Below are 17738 nucleotides of genomic sequence, written 5' to 3'. Positions count from 1 at the left end.
CAACCAGTTGAGTAGGCAACTTGGGAGACCGAGGAGGACATGTAGAGCAGATATCCACACTTATTTGGCACTCCAGGTACGATTCTAGACCCGTTCGAGGACGAACATTTGTTTAAGAGGTGGAGAATGAAACGACACAGCCGGTCGTTTTGCTTTCTAGAACCTCATACCCTAAAATAAGACTCCCCGTATATGCTTTTACTATTTTATGACTTGCGGGGATGGTTAGTTTGGGTTGGAAGGGTTCGGATTGAAATCGGAACACTTAATCTTTAATATTAGCTTAAAAGGGTTAAGTTTGACTTGGGTAAATGTCACGACCCAAAAACCTAACCTGTCGTGATGGTGCCTATCGTGGAATTAGGCAAGCCGACTCATTCCAAAACAAACCGATATCTTTATTTCAAATATAATTTCAAGGCTATTTAGCATAAAACAAAAACATCATAAAGGAGTTCAAATAAAAACAAAAGTGCGAAAAAGAAAAGCCCGACATCGGGGTGTTACTAGTCATGAGCATCTACTACAATCTGTCTAACAATATCAAAACTAACTCAGTCTGGAAAATAGCTAAATTTAACTAAAGGAAGATAAGAGGGAGAAGAGCAAGGTTGTGATCGCCAGGCAGCTACCTTGCTATCCCCGGGGAATATCTGCAACCGGAATAGTCAACAGCCGTTACCGTGTCCAAATACGCCTAAATCTGCACACAAGGTGCACGGAGTAACGTGAGTAAGCCAACTCAGTAAGTAACAACAATAAATAAAGACTGAGCAGTAGTGACGAGCAATAAGCATATAAAGTTCATATCATGAAATCTCAGTAAAATACCACATGCTTTTAAAATCAGGGTTTGAATCAAAATATCTCGTTTAAACCCAGTTCCAATAAAATCATTTAAAGATATTTTTCAATAGTTTTCAAACAAGGCTCAATGCAAGGTGAGCAAAAATGATGAAATCATAAACAGTCCCTCGGGCAAAACATCACTCATATACAGCCCTTCGGGCAAACCTCACAGTCACTCATGCCTCTCGGGCATACCTTATAATCACTCATGCCACTCGAGCATACCTCACAATCATTCATGCCACTCGGGTATACCTCACAGTCACTCATGCCTCCCAGTCACTCAGCACTCGGCACTCGCACTCAGTAGGTACCTGCGCTCACTGGGGTGTGCACAGACTCCGGAGGGGCTCCTTCAGCCCAAGCGCTATATCAAGCCAAATCATGGCATAAATCACTCAGGCCCTCGGACTATATCAAACATGTTGTGGCGTGCAGCCCGATCCCATAAATATCCTCACAAATCAGGCCCTCGGCCTCACTCAGTCATAAATCTCTCAAGCCACTCGGGCATTTCAGTGAAAACAGGGTATTCAACCCAAAATAGCATTTCTATGCATCAAAACCGAGTAAAATAATTGAGTTAAGCAGTAAACCGGTATAACCATGACTGAGAATAGATTTTCAATCAAAAACAGTGAGAGAATAGTAAAAAAAAAAAAAGGCCCCTAAGGGTCCAAACAGCATTGGCACAAGGCCCAAACATGGCATTCAGCCCAATTTACAGACACTCTTTCTAAAACACATAAATATCATATAGTTTCAACAAAATATGCAACTTTACAGTTGCTACGGGACGGACCAAGTCACAATCCCCAACAGTGCACGCCCACACTCCTATCAGCTAGCATGTGCGTCACCTTAAAATAGTAGAATGATACGAAATTCGGAGTTTCATACCATCATGACTAGATTTACAATCGTTACTTACGTCAAACCGGTCAATCTACTCTGCGATGCTCTTGCCTCTCGACTCAGCCTCCAAATGCTCTGAATCTATTCACAATCAGTACAATACCATCAATATATGCTAATGGAACGAATTCCACAACAACAACTATCAAATTAGCCCAAAACCCAAAATTGGCTCAAACCCGGCCCCCGGGCCCATATCTCGAAATCTGACAAAATTTACAAAACTAGAAAGCCCATTCACTTACGAGTCCATACATATGAAATTTATCAAAATCCGCCATTATTTGGTCCCTCAAATCCTTAAATTAAACTCTCCAAAATCTTAAGCCCTAACCCCTCATTTTCGCTAATTACATGATTAAACTACGGGGAATCATCATAGAAAGGAGTATTAGAGCCCAAACAACTTACCTCACTGAAAGCCCTTGAATCACCCTTCAAAAATTGCTCCAAAAGCTCCAAAACTCTACTTGAAAATGGTGGAAATGAACCAAATTCGCAAAGTGTTCTATTTATGGTTTCTGCCCAGGCTTTTCGCACCTGTGGACCATTTCTCGCTTTTGCGCCACCGCACCTGCGGAAAAACCATCGCAGGTGCGGAACTCACTTAGGAGCCCAGGTTCCGCATCTGCGGCCCAAAATCTCGCGCCTGCAAAAGCGCACCTGCGCATTTCCTTTCGCTTCTGCGAAGCCTGCCCAGAGTCCTCCTCTCCGCATCTGCGGACTCCCCATGCACACCAGCGACCTCACACCAGCGACCTCGCACCTGCGACTCCCCCTTCCGTAGGTGCGAAAATATCAGTAGCAGCAGCTTCAGCTGCATTTTCTAACTTCGACAAATCCGTTAACCACCCGGAATCACCTCGAGGCCTTCGGGACCTCAACCAAAAATACCAACAAGTCATATATCAACATACAAACTAAGTCGAACCTTCCAATCACTCAAAACAACATCAAATCACCAAATTACTCTCGGATTCAAGCCTAAGAACTTCCAAACTTCCAAATTCGACAATCGATGCCGAAACCAACCAAAATATGTCCGAATGACCTCAAATTTTGCACACACGTCACAAATGACACTACGAACCTACTCCAACTTCCGAAATTCCATTACGACCCCAATATCAAATTTTTCACTGCCAACCAAAAATCGCCAAATTTCCAATTTCGCCAATTCAAGCCTAATTCTACCACGGACCTCCAAATTATATTCCAGACGCGCTCCTAAGTCCAAAATCACCTAAAAATCTAATAGAACCATCAGAATTCTAATCCGAAGTCAAATGCTAAAAAGTCAAACTTGGTCAATTCTCCCAATTTAAAGCTTCAACAATGAAATTCTTTTTTTCAATTCGATTCTGAAATACCTACAAACCAAAAACGACGATTCACACAAGTCAAAGTACATCATACAGAGCTACTCATGCCCTCAAATAACCGAGCGAAGTGCAAATGTTCAAAATGACTAGTGAATTCATATGCTAATCTGCCACTCTTACTTCGGTTAAATCATCTCCTTTAAGAAACTTCTCAACCTCTACTTCTCCTACTTGACTTGCTAGTACTTGAACCACCGCGAAACGCTTCCCGTCATGTCTTCCCTCATACTTTGCTGCCCAATTGCTGTATCAACTCAAAATGCATCTCTGTCATACCAGAACCAATAGAATGTTACCTACTCTAAGTCTCTTCGAAGAATATCTTTCTCGAGCCATCAACATCAAAATACCCATTCGCAACCACCATTACTACACAACCACTTACTCTTCTTGAGTCCAAACTCATTGACAGACATAAGAATTTAATTTGACCCAAAATTTAACAACGTGAAAGATCCTTCAAAATATTCACACTCGAGACCGTACGTCACATCAATACAAAAATCAAGCACCCAATGGCCTTCCTTTACATTTCAAGAAAACACTCCTCATCACATTCACATCGTCTTAACACCTCCTGCAATTACGTCATACTCACCACAAAACCATTCCACCGCTCATCGATCCACAAATTCCACTCGTAGGGACATTATCGGACATATGAGTCCAAATGTATAGGTTACAACTGAAGCTACCGAGCCTAAGCTGCGGTCTAACCATGGCCTCAAGTCCTCCAGATTGGCCCACCACCACAAACATCGAATACACATCTCAACCTTGTTCATAGAATCAGAAGCCGACGATACATAACTGATATCGAGCGCTCATGTGCGCATACGAATACGTGGAAGGAATTCAAGGAGTTATGTTCCAAGCTAAATCAATTTCGCATTATAGAATACAAGAAAGTAAAAATTTTCTAAGGGTTCTGCAGCCTCTTGAAGATAAGTACAGACGTATCTGTACCGATCCGCAAGACTCTACTAAACTTGCTCATGACTCGTGAGACCTATGTAACCTAGGGCTCTGATACCAATCTGTCGTGACCCAAAAACCTAACCTATCGTGATGGCACCTATCGTGGAACTAGGCAAGCCGACTCATTCCAAAACAACCCGATATCTTCATTTCAAAGATAATTTCAAGGCTATTTAGCATAAAAAGCCTTATTAAAGGAGTTCAAATCAAAACAAAAGTGCGAAAAAGAAAAGCCCGACATCGGGGCGTCACTAGTGATGAGCATCTACTACAATATGTCTAACAATATCAAGACTAACTCAGCCTGGAAAATAGCTAAATACAACTAAAGGAAGATAAAAGGGAGAAGAGCAGGGTTGCGATCGCCAGCAGCTACCTTGCTATCCCCGGGGAATATTTGCAACTGGAATAGTCAATAGTCGTTACCGTGTCCAAATACACCTGAATCTGCACACAAGGTGCACGGAGTAACATGAGTATGCCAACTCAGTAAGTGACAACAACAAATAAAGACTGAGCAGTAGTGACGAGCAATAAGTATATAAAGTTCATATCATGAAATCTCAGTAAAATACCACATGCTTTTAAAATCAGGGTTTGAATCAAAACATCTTGTTTAAACTCAGTTCAAGTAAAATCATTTAAAGATATTTTTTAACAGTTTTGAAACAAGTCTCAATGCAAGGTGATCAAAAATGATGAAATCATAAACAGCCCCTCGGGCAAAACATCACTCATATACAGCCCCTCGGGCAAAATATCACTCATATACAGCCCCTCGGGCAAACCTCACAGTCACTCATGCCTCTCGGGCAAACCTCACAGTCACTCATGCCTCTCGGGCATACCTCACAATCACTCATGCCACTCGGGCATACATCACAATCACTCATGCCACTCAGTCATACCTCACAATCACTCATGCCTCCCAATCACTCAGCACTCGGCACTCGTACTCAGTAGGTACCTATGCTCACTAGGGGTATGTACAGACTCCGAAAGGGCTCCTTCAGCCCAAGCGTTATATCAAGCCAAATCATGGCATAAATCACTCAGGCCCTCGGCCTATATCAAACATGCTGCGGCGTGCAGCCCGATCCCATAAATATCCTCACAAATCAGGCCCTCGGCCTCACTCAGTCATAAACCTCTCAAGTCACTCGGGTATTTAAGTGAAAACAGGGTATTCAACCCAAAACAACATTTATATGCATCAAAATCGAGTAATAAAAACTGAGTTATGCAATAAACCTGTATAACCATGACTGAGTATAGATTTTCAATCGAAAACAGTGAGAGAATAGTAATAAAAGGCCCCTAAGGGTCCAAACAGCATTGGCACAAGGCCCAAATATGACATTCAGCCCAATTTACAGAAACTCTTTCTAAAACACATAAGTATCATATAGTTTCAACAACATATGCAACTTTACAGTTGCTATGGGACGGACCAAGTCACAATCCCCAACAGTGCACGCCCACACGCCCGTCACCTAGTATGTGCGTCACCTCAAAATAGTAGAATGATATGAAATTCGGGGTTTCATACCCTCAGGACTAGATTTACAATCATTACTTAACTCAAACCGGTCAAATCTCTACTCTACGATGCTCTTGCCTCTCGACTTAGCCTCCAAATGCTCCGAATCTATTCAGAATCAGTACAATACCATCAATGTACGCTAATGGAACTAATTCCACAAGAACAACTATCAAATTAGCCCAAAACCCGAAATTGGCTCAAACCCGGCCCACGTCTCGAAATCCAACAAAATTTACAAAACTAGAAAGCCCATTCACTTACGATTCCATACATACAAAATTTATCAAAATCCGCTATCGTTTGGTCCCTCAAATTCTTAAATTAAACTCTCCAAAATCATAAGCCCTAACCCCTCATTTTCGCTAATTACATGATTAAACAATGAGGAATCATCATAAATAGGAGTATTAGAGCCCAAACAACTTACCTCACTGAAAGCCCTTGAATCACCCTATAAAAATTGCTCCAAAAGTTCCAAAAACTGACTTGCAAATGGTAGAAATGAACCAAATTCGCGAATTGTTCTATTTATGGTTTCTGCCCAGGCTTTTCGCACATGCGGACCATTTCTCGCTTCAGTAGCAGCAGCTTCAGCTGCATTTTCTAACTTCGACAAATCCGTTAACCACCCGGAATCACCCCGAGGCCCTCGTGACCTCAACCAAAAATACCAACAAGTCATATATCAACATACAAACCTAGTTAAACCTTCGAATCACTCAAAATAATATCAAATCACCAAATTACCCTCGGATTCAAGCCTAAGAATTTCTAAACTTTCAAATTCGACAACCGATGCCGAAACCAACCAAACCACGTCTGAATGACCTCAAATTTTGTACACACGTCAAAAATGATACTATGAACCTACTCCAACTTCCGGAATTCCATTCTGACCCCGATATCAAATTTTTCACTGCCGACCGAAAATTGCCAAATTTTTAATTTCGCCAATTCAAGCCTAATTCTACCCCGGATCTCCAAATTACATTCCGGACGCACTCCTAAGTACAAAATCACCTAACAAAGCTAATGGAACCATCATAATTCCAATCCGAGGTCAAATGCTAAAAAGTCAAACTTGGTCAACTCTCACAATTTAAAGCTTCAACAATGAAATTCTTTCTTCCAATTCGATTTCGAAATACCTGCAAACCAAAAATGACGATTTACACAAGTCAAAGTATATCATATGGAGCTACTCATGCCCTCAAACAACCGAACAAAGTGCAAATGTTCAAAACGATTGGTCGGGTCGTTACAGTAAACATTTTTAGTAAACTACTTCGGAACTAGGATTTGACGGTCCCAATAGGTTCGTATGATGATTTTGGACTTGGGCGTGTGTTTGGATCGGGTTTTGGAAGATCCAGGAGCGTTTCGGCACCTAAAGTTGAAAGTTGGTGCATTGAAGGTTTTAAAGTTCTTTAAATTTGGTTTGAAGTAGGTTTTGGTATTATCGAGATCCATTTGGGATTCCAAGCATTAGAATAGCTCTGTATAGTGATTTAGTACTTGCATGCAAAATTTGGTATCATTCTGAGTAGTTTAAGTATGGTTCGGCGCGTTCGGAGTGAGTTGGAAGAACTTGAAGTTCACAAGTTGGTTTGATTTGATTTTAAGTGTAATCCTTAGTTTTGATGTTATTTCATGTGTTTCGAGGGTTTGAGCGAGTCCATTTTGTGATTTCGAACTTGTTGGTATGTTTGGATGAGGCCTCGGGGGCCTCGGATTCCATTCGACCGATGCGCGAAACTTGTTTAGACTTGGGAGAAAGGCTGAAGCAGCAGGGTTCTGGTGCAATCGCCCCTGCGAAGAACCTGCTGTAGGTGCGAGCTCGCAAAAGTGAGATAATTCCCGTAGAAGAAGCCAGGCGTGGGATGGCCAGTGATCGCAGAAGCGAAGCAGGAGCCGCACCTGCGCAGAAGCGGGGAAGGTCGCAGGTGCGACGCGGATACCGCAGAAGCGGGCTCGCAGAAGCTAGCCCTTGTCCGCAGAAGCGAAGGAGGAGGACCTGGGCTTGGTCTTAGTTGAAAAACCTAGGTTTTGATAAAAATGAGATTTAACCACGAAAAATAATTATGGAATTGGATGAAAATTATATATTTGAGTTCATAAAAATTATGGGTTACAATTATCTTCGAAACTTTTTGCAATCCGGGCACGTGTGCCGGGGGTAAATTTTAGGAATCTCCCAATTTGGGTTGGGTAATTACTCTAATAGCTAAATTATTAACTTTAAGGCGTATATTGATTATTTTATATAATATTTAGATAGCTTCGGATTGTTCGGCACCAAGTTGGGTCCTTAGAATAAGTTTGTGACCAGAAAGTGAGCTTTGAGACGAGGTAAGTCTCTTGCCTAACCTTGTAAGAGGGAACTTACCCCATAGGTGATTTAAATTGCTATTTGATTCTAATTGTGGGGGCTACATACACACGAGGTGATGAGAGTCTGTGCGTAGCTATTAATTATACTTAAGTCCGGGTAGTTTAGGACCCAAATCATGAAATACTTGAAATGTTTGCACCCTACTTGTTAATTAAAGTTCCTAAATTATAATGGATCTTGGTAAAGGATTTGTAGAGACCGAATTTCACCTACTTGAGTTTTGGCGGGTTACTTGACCGTTAATAGAAATTGTGCTTCTTTGTGTATTAGCCTTATAATAGCTCTCAAATCGGATGTTCATAATGTATCCTTTCTTCTTGTGGAGCGGGCCAAACGCCTCAGCAGTATAATAGATGCATCTATGGTTCGTGTCTCTTGACCCTCGGCAGTGTACAAATTATTTTGGATCGGGTCGTATGACCTCGACATAAATCGTATGTGTTAATGCTTGAAGCCTGAATACACTTGATACTATTTTTCATGAATTGAGAGATTATAATTTATTTAGTTGTTCGAAATTTATTTTGAATTGTTATGTGCTAATAGAAGACTCTTGAAATTTACGATTAGTCAAAGAATTATCTGATCACTATGGTCATTGTGTTAATATTATTACTCGCATACTCTATGTCTATTTAGCATTTATGTATTTCATTGTTAGCCCATAATAAGTATCGATGTCGACCCCTCGTCACTATTTCTTCGAGGTTAGACTGGATATTTACTGGGTACATGTTGTTTGTGTACTCATGCTACACTTCTACACTAATCGTGCAGAGGCAAGTGCATCTGGAAGTCATACCGGTGCGCACCCCCAATACCCCGAGGCCTATTGGTGAGCTGCTTTTCTGAGTCCGTTCGGCAGCACCTAGAGTCTCTCTTTTGCATTTATTTTCTGTCTACTCCATTTCAGACAGTAGTGTAGAGTTTTGTATATTCTACTAACTGCTCAAACACTTGTGACACCAGGTCGTGGAATACCTACTAGTAGACTTAATGATTTTGGAGTGTTTATTTCACTGCATTTGATCACTCATTAGCTTTCGTTTTACTTTATTAAATTTTCTACCCCTTAATTTCTTAATAAATGAAATTTAACTACTTGAAAATTTATTAAAAAGAAAAATTACATGATTAGTTCACTGTTGGCTTACCTAGCGACGACGTTGGACGCTATCACGACCTATAGTAAAAATTAGGTCGTGACAACCTTATTGATAAGCAATTTTATTCCTCCAAAATTATAATAATTGGCTCGTCCAAAGCTCTCAAGTAATTTTGTATTACCACATATTTATCAACATCCATATGGTGAATATCTCTTCTCAAAGAGAAAGTTAGACCAGTATAGTCATTGTCAAAATTATATTCAAGATCTGTTTCTTGCATTACTGTTGTTCTTTAATAATCACATTGCCAAAATATTTTGGCGTATAATAGGTACGTGACCAATAATCATTCATGCCATAATAATGACATTATTTTCTTATTTCCTCTCAAACCTCCTTCTAGAGGTGAGTGTGGTATATTCACTACCATTAGCACATTTTGTTCTTCCAAGAATGAATATGTATTCATAAATCACATGTTGTCACATTCACATCATGAATGCACGATAATCATCTATATGTGCTTTACAAAATTTTATGTCAAATCGATGACAAACATTACTTTCACAGAGCGAAGGATTATTTTGAGAATCATGATTGCTCTCATCACCACAATGATGACGATTATAATTTCGTCTATTGCCACATCCACATCCATTGATACCTTTATGGTAATAATTTTATCTTCTTTCATACTTATCACATACTGCTATCATATTCTCTTAAGGAAACGAAAATAAAGCAAATTCAATGGGACAGGTTTCCACTTCTTGTGCTCACAATCATACATGAATTTGATCCTGGCAAGACATAGAAATTTTTCCACTCTGGGTGGTTATAGTTTCTTACAAACTCCATTAGAATTATAATCAAAATTTATTATCGTTGCTTGTATTTAAAATCAAATTATAGAATGTCAAAAATTTAAAAGAGAAAAAATATTTACCTTAAATCTAGAAGTTATTCCTGAGGGAAGCTCATGGAACAATTGACAATCATTATGCTCAATATTATGTATAAGTTGAGCACCATGCACGTATCCCAAAGCCTCTACTCAATTGATTGGAGTCCCGTGCTGATAACGTGTTATAAAATAATAAAAGAAAAAGAGTATTGCAGAGAAAAGTAGAGAGAGAATTCTTATTGATTTGAGTCATTTACAATGGAATAAAACTCCTCTATTTATAGGAAAAAAATAATTAGCCACAAAGTAACAATCCCTAAAATCTTTCTAAAATATGAACATTCACCTTACATGGAATTTTATTTATAAATTATTAGTATAATAAACAAGTAAATGTGAAAGAATGAAGCATTTCGTGTAACGTTAAATAAAAGAAACGACTGCTTTTGTAGTTTCCAATAAACTCTCCCCCCTAATGGCTAATTTTTTAATTTCATTTGATTTAATTCGAATAATGCGCACTTTAAGTCCTAACAACTAGATTCTCAAAGGAGACAAATGTCATTTTTTCAAACAGTTGGAGAAGACGTACAATTCTTATCAAAGTATTCAACAAGTCAATTCCCCTTTATTCCTGAATGAAATCACATTTTCTCATTTTCCATTAGAGAGCAAACAGAAGGAGAGAGAGAAAAACAAATGGGGGCAGTGACGACGGCATTGATAGCAATAGCAGGTGTGATATTGGGCTGGATTACCATTGAAATGGCTTGCAAACCTTGTCTTGAAAAGGGCCGGGATGCCATTGATCGGAACCTGGATCCGGATTACGACCCGGATGATCAAGACAACATACGTGCCCCGCTGAATCCTGACCCGAACCCGTCTGAGGATTCTGATTCTACTGCTGTCCCTGTGGTCAAAACTGTCTGATCTTATCCTCGCTCTCCTTTTTGGTACTTGCTGAGTTACCCGAATACGAAATTTTACTATATTTTCTTCTTTTTTTTTTAAATTAAAATTATGCTGTTTGGTTTGAATGGAATATGGGTAATAGAGTGTAAGAGAAAAGATTGGTTCTTTTGGGTTTCTAATAGTTTTCTGCTTGTGTAATTGCGAGATGACACTTGAACGGATTATTGTGAAATGTGGCTATGTTGTAATAGATATCAAATTGCTAATCTAGTTGATTAGTTATGTTTGCTATAGGTATTTAGTTATATCAGTCAATTAATTGCGCTCAATCACAAACTAGTTTGGCAGTGCTGGCTACATTTATCCTCTTTCGTTCATTGTGTTATATTTAGGCTTTTGCATTTCAATATTAAATTTAAGGAATTCTCTAATACTAGATAGTCTCTAGGCATTTGCTGATGAGAGAATTTTGAGCTAAATACTGAATACATTAAGAGAAGTTTCATTTTGTTGGTTATAAATTTGGAGGGAAATTGTAATATCTCCATTCAAATGCTTCAGCTCTTTTTTGTTTTCTTCTCTTTCGATTGTGTTACTCATTCCCCTTCTTGCCCCAGCTTAGAAGCAGGTATCTTGTTAATGTAGGCATGAGCATTTCACACTGAAAATATTGAAAAATGTGACCCAAATCTGTCGTGTAACTGAACAATGTGAAAACAAATAATTTGTGTCCTCAACTGCTGTTTCATCACATGAAACTGCTACTGCATATTTGCCATCCTATCCTCTGTAAGATGTTCCGAGTCAGTACTGCTTTTCTTAAAACTAGCCAGCTGAAGGTTCTTTGATTGTGTTCTTGCCCTTTTACTGATACCCTTGAATATGATGAACTCTCACTCTTTAACAGTTTAACATGTGAGAGGTCCATGGCAAGTAGAGGCGAATCCAGAACTTAATTTTATAGGTTCAACCTTTAAGATTTTAGTATTGAATCCATCGTATTTTTGAAGTTGTGGGTTCGTATATGCTATTTATTGCAATTTTTTGGTGAATTTTTACATATAGTGTTTACTGATGTATTCTTTACCTTTTTATTCTTCTACTACTTCCTCTTACATTTGATTTAACCTTTCTAATGCACTTGAAAATTTATTCTTCTCCTTTTTGGGATGTGTTTTGGAGTTTAGTTATTATCGATGCTTCTCCTATCAAATTGTTATGCTAGTAAGAATGACCAAGAGCACATATTTGGTGATTTTGATGATAAGTCCATGAATTTCGAAAGAACAGACTCTTTGAGTTAACAGTTGATTTCTGAAGTGTAGTTGTATAACAGTTCTTTTGTTTTCACAAAAGGAGCAAGAAGAATGGAAAAAGGAATTAGAGCTCTTTTATTTTTGTATCTTTGTTCTCTTTCTCTTTTGATGGGAAAGCTAAAGATTTTAGTTATAAAATAACACTAATGTTGTGGTGATGATATACAGAAAGATGTTATATAAAGTACTGACAAACTACCAGCTAGAGTCTAACTTCTGTACATAGAGTACTAATCAAATCAGTGTATCTTTTCTGCTTAATATACATATTCCAATTTACACCACTATGCTAACAGAAAGATGATAACACAGATATTACTTTACTCTCGAATCATCTTTGGTCCTCGAGTCAAGGGAAACAACCTCTATACATTCACTTTAGGGGTAAGGTCTGCCTACTCACTGCCCTCCTCATCCCCCACTTGTTGGATTATACTGGATTTGTTACTGTTGTTGTTGTCTTCTCGAAGCATCTCTGGTACACTTGCAGGTGCAAAGTTCCAAATTCTTTTGATTGAGTTACTTATTCCCCTTCTTGCCCAGCATAGAACCAGGTCTCTTGTTGATGTAGGCATGACCATTTCATACTGAAAATACTGAAAAATGTGACCCAAATCTATGGTGTAACTGAACAATGTAAAAGCGAATAATCTGGGTCTTCAACTGCTCTTTCACCCATGAACTGCTACTGCATATTTGCCATTCTGTCCTCGTCACAATGCTCTCTGAGTCAGTACTGCTTGTCTTTAAACTAGCCAGCTGAAGCATGCTACTTTATATGAAGCACGTGTTTTCTTTAAACTAGCCAACTGAAGGTTTTCCAATTTTTTTGCTGACACAAGTGAATTGTAGGCTGAACTGACTGAAAGTTCCTGGCAATTTTCTCCCGTGACCAAAACCATTTTTTCTACACAGAAACTTAACAAACAGTAATATGTAGCTTGCCGTCTTCATTTTGTTTCGAAAGGTTCTCTGATTGTGTTCCTTCTCTTTTACTGATAACCTTGAATCTGGAGAACTCTCACCCTTTCATTGTTTAACATATGAGAGGACAACTACATGTGGCACTATACTATGAAATACAAATATTCAAGAAAAAAATTGAGATCTCACTTCTGATTCTCAAATGTTTCTGCTCACAAGATACGAACTTTAAGTTGTTTGCACTTGTAGCAGTAACCTTTCCTGCATAATGGTTGGTCAATGCTTTCTAAGTATGTATCGGTATAGTACAGCAATGCCCTGCCATTATTTATTCTGAAAGTTAACCAGTCAAGATAACACATTGTAAGGGAAAAGGGTCAAGGTGACAATACCTCAAGATTAAAAATGTTGTTTCGCTTGGGCAATTATTCCAGCAGGCCAAGTGAATCATATGGGAAACATGATTACAGCACTCCCGAGGATGATAGTTTATGTTAATATTCAAAGGGTCTTTGCTCCTGGCATACCCGTTAAAATCTAGTATACTAGTGTTTTTGGTGATATAATATCTTGGCGTTAAATGCCGCTTCTTAACATGGAACCAGTTATGCTGGTTAGAGCATTTTTAAACTCTACTTCTCTACATTTACATGTAACTGGAGTTGGAACGAGAAGACTTTTGTCAATGGAGCTCTCACTAACATAGATGCAAATTGCAGTTTCAAACATTTAGCCTTGTTCCTTAACTAGAAGATCCATCCAAGCAATCCCTAATTGTTCAATATTAAAAGCTTTTGCAATTGGTAACAGACTGGCGCCTATCTCTGCTCAGCACCCAGAAAAGGCCCCCAAAATCTGTAAAAGCTACAGAACTGATAATAAACCTAAGGACCCATTTCAGCCTTCAACTTAATCTCTTCAGTGGATCAGCTGCCTTGCCAGATCTTGCATCAGTCCAAGCTTTTGCAATCGTCCGTTTCATCTCTTCATCACCGTCCTCATACATGTTCTGCAAATGAAACAGTAGTCATCACATAGTAATTCGGAAAAAAAAAAAAAGTGAGTAGACACAGAATCAGATGTTGCGAGTAAGCTAGTTACCTTCATCAAATCCATAATTCCTGCCATGGGGTCTTTTTCTTTGTCCAAATTTGGCTTGAACTGCAGAGTAACAAGCACGACATGGGTTATAATACAAGCACCATAATCAAAAAGTAAATTATGAATCCATGGAACTGTATTCACCTTATCCTCTTTGTAATGCAAATCCAACCAGTTCCCTTTGGAGGCCTTGGTCAAGGTGATAACAACCCTAGTGGGTTTCACAAGCACCTTACATTTCTCAGGTACAATCTCTTTGTTCAATTTTGGTAAAGAGAAGCGGTAGTTCTTCCCATGTACATCGTGGAACTTAGCATCAAATGACATTTGCTTGAACACAGTTTCCATTTTCTCCTGATCAACTCCTTCCAAAGAGAGATAAATCTGGATAGGAGCACAGTGAGCCATGAGAAAGAGAGAAACAACAATGAAGGCATTCCAAGTGTTCAAAATTGCAGAACTGGTTGAGAACTGATAGGAATTTTGTAGTTATAGTAACAACTCTTTACCATATTTCTGTTCTATGGTTCAGTAAAGGTATATCAGAATTAGATGGATGAGTTCCGTTACAACTGTTGAAAGGCCAAAAATCCACCTATCTCATCTCTGTTTTGGAAACCATAACTTGAATACAAGAACTCTTACACATTTAAATATACATTGAGGGGCTCAACCTTAACTTCTCTAGTGAACAGATAGTACCTTCACTTTGTCATTGTCCTGATCCCAACTGAACGATGCAACAGAGACATAGTTCAGTAATTAGCTAGGGGTCACCTTTGCGGCAGTTGAAACTGGAGCTGGCATTTGCGAAGATGGCACTGAAGCACCGTCTTTTGACAGCTGCAGAACAGCAAAAAGACATTAAGGAGCTGGAATATCTTTTCACAATTTTCAAACTTTGCCACATATAACCTTATAAGGAGAAAAATCACATAGAGCACCAAATTCATACGTATAAACCTCTCATAACAGCAACCAAACAAGTACAGATGAATCTCTTCTGTATACATTGGATTCAAGAAGAATGACTATGTCAACAAAAAAAGCTCAGCTCTCACTATCTTTATGTCCAACTGATAAGCAACATCTAAAGCTTGGCTACTACAGAGCAAGGCTATATTTCCACAAAGTTCTAATCCCATTCATTGTATTCCTCAAGCCATTTGTGGAAGGGATAACCTTTGAACAGATTAAATAAATGAAAATGATCATCATCACAATTCTCCGGAGTGGCTAGGGATTAGTGTGTAGTGTTTACTTCGTTTATCTGCAACATTTTACTTCAACCAATATTATCATGTATGGCATGCATTTTCCAGCGACTAGACTAGAACCATTAACTCTAGAATAGCCAACTGATGTATAACGATTGGTTATAGAATCCTCATTCTATAATCACTAAATATCTCCAAGGAACTAAAATCTAAGCTACTCAGACTCGGTGTAGGTATTCATGATCTAAATTTTAAGATTCAAGGGTACAGAGTACAAATACAGGTGTGAGGATTCAACTAAAAATAATTCAAATATCTGAAAATAGAGTTACCAAATATATATTTAAGTTATGAGACATTATGTTGACAACTCACAATGTATTCCGAGAAGGAGAAAATATTGATAAAGAGGAGATCCGAGAAGGAGATAGAAGGAAAAGGACTTACACAAAAATTTCTATATACAAGGTGCTCCATTTTCTTCAATTTCACCCTAACTTCAGTTTTGATATCAAAAATCATTGTATCAGCCTCGAATTTCTCCAAAGTACCCAAAAATAGTTAACCAAATCCAATAATCATCGCGAACGCGAGGGGAAGGTCGTGAACGCGAAGAAAAAACCCCTAGGTAGCAGAAAAAAGTAAAAAAATGAGACTTTGTCTCATTCTTCCATTTTTGGACGAAGAAAGCTCGGGTGAGGCGATTATTTGAGAGTTTTTCAAGGAAAACATTGGGGTAAGCATTTCTAACTCGATTTTGGTTAAAATACATGAATCTAATGTTATTATTATTATGAAATTAGTGAATTGGGTTGAAAATAGTAGAAATTTTCTATACCTTAAATTGAGGATTTGGAGGTCGATTTGTTATCGGAATTTGATAAAAATTGGTATGGTTGAGCTCGTATCAGAATGGGTGTTCGGATTTCGTAAAAATTTTGTCAGGTTTCGAGAGGTGGGCCCTGCATTGACTTTCGGGTTGACTTTTTAATGTGAATTTTTAAGTCGACGTTATATTATCCGAAATTATTTTCGATGAATTTTAATACAGTTATGCAATTAATTTGACTAGATTTGAGCCGTCCGGAGGTCATTTCACGCAATAAGACTAACATTAGTTTGGAATTACCAAACAGCAAAAAGAAACATATATAGATCCTCAATACAACTATAACAATCAGCTCTAAAAACACTTCAACAGCACCCTCAACATACCTTCCAAGCCCCATCCTACAAACTCCAAGGATTTTAATGGATTTTTATCTGGTAACCCTTGATGGAGCGGTGAAATGACAAACACAAACCTTCTTTTCACTATTTTATGGCCGAAAAATCTGAGCCAACCCTTAGACCAACTACAACCTTCAAAACTCGGGATATCAATCCTTCTCCACTTAAATACTAGGCTTAACTCTTTTCGGTACATAGTAAATCATTCTAAAATGATATGAACTATAGGAACTTTGGACAACTTCCACCCTAATTTTTCTATGATTAAACCAGCTAAATCAAACTCTAAACAAGACACTCCATTAATTATGTAAACATTAGAAGAGCTAGAAATAACTGCAACCACACATGAAAAATCCTAGCATAGTTTAGTAATTATCATATTAAATAGTCGATTAAGAGAAGACACATATTCATTAATAAAAATCTATTAATCTAAACAATAGTAAACATGGAAATAACAAAAGAGAAACTAATAAAAGAGAAAAAGTTACAGTTCAAAAAACCTTCTCCAAATTACGAATCTCAGAGGAAATGAGAGAAACAATACGAGGGCGTTTCGCTATGCTCTGAAGATGCTTAAGTTCCTCCAAATCCAACGCTAAATCGTTTGCTGCCATTTTCTGCTTTCTTCTTTCAAAAAAAGAAAATTGAATCTTGGGTTTTAGAAGATTTCTGAGGTTATATAGTACGATAGAAAATGCTAGAAACTGGTGAGTTTTTTTTTTTCTTAAAAAGGAAAAAAAATGGTTAATAGTATTTTGTTATCTGAAAGTTCTAGAAGGAAGTTTCCAGACCTAGTGGCGCGTGAGATGTGTGTTAATGGGCTGGATAATCCAAGTTAGCCGGCCTGGCTCATAGGAAAGACTGATGATGTAATCGTATTTAAATGTGATTGGGCGAATAATATACTTACCACAAAAATAAAATTATTTATCCTTATCTATCTATTTATTTTTTTAT

At 38.2% G+C, this 17738-nt stretch overlaps 1 pseudogene; it reads right to left on the bottom strand.

Annotated features, from left to right (window-relative positions):
* Positions 1 to 13904: 13904 nt before the first annotated feature.
* Positions 13905 to 17495, bottom strand: LOC107799023 (uncharacterized; annotated as a pseudogene).
* Positions 17496 to 17738: the final 243 nt, after the last annotated feature.

The sequence above is a fragment of the Nicotiana tabacum genome, chromosome 15, assembly GCF_000715075.1.
Source record: "Nicotiana tabacum cultivar K326 chromosome 15, ASM71507v2, whole genome shotgun sequence".
Lineage (NCBI taxonomy): Eukaryota > Viridiplantae > Streptophyta > Magnoliopsida > Solanales > Solanaceae > Nicotiana > Nicotiana tabacum.
This window is presented reverse-complemented; position numbering and strand designations above follow the sequence as displayed.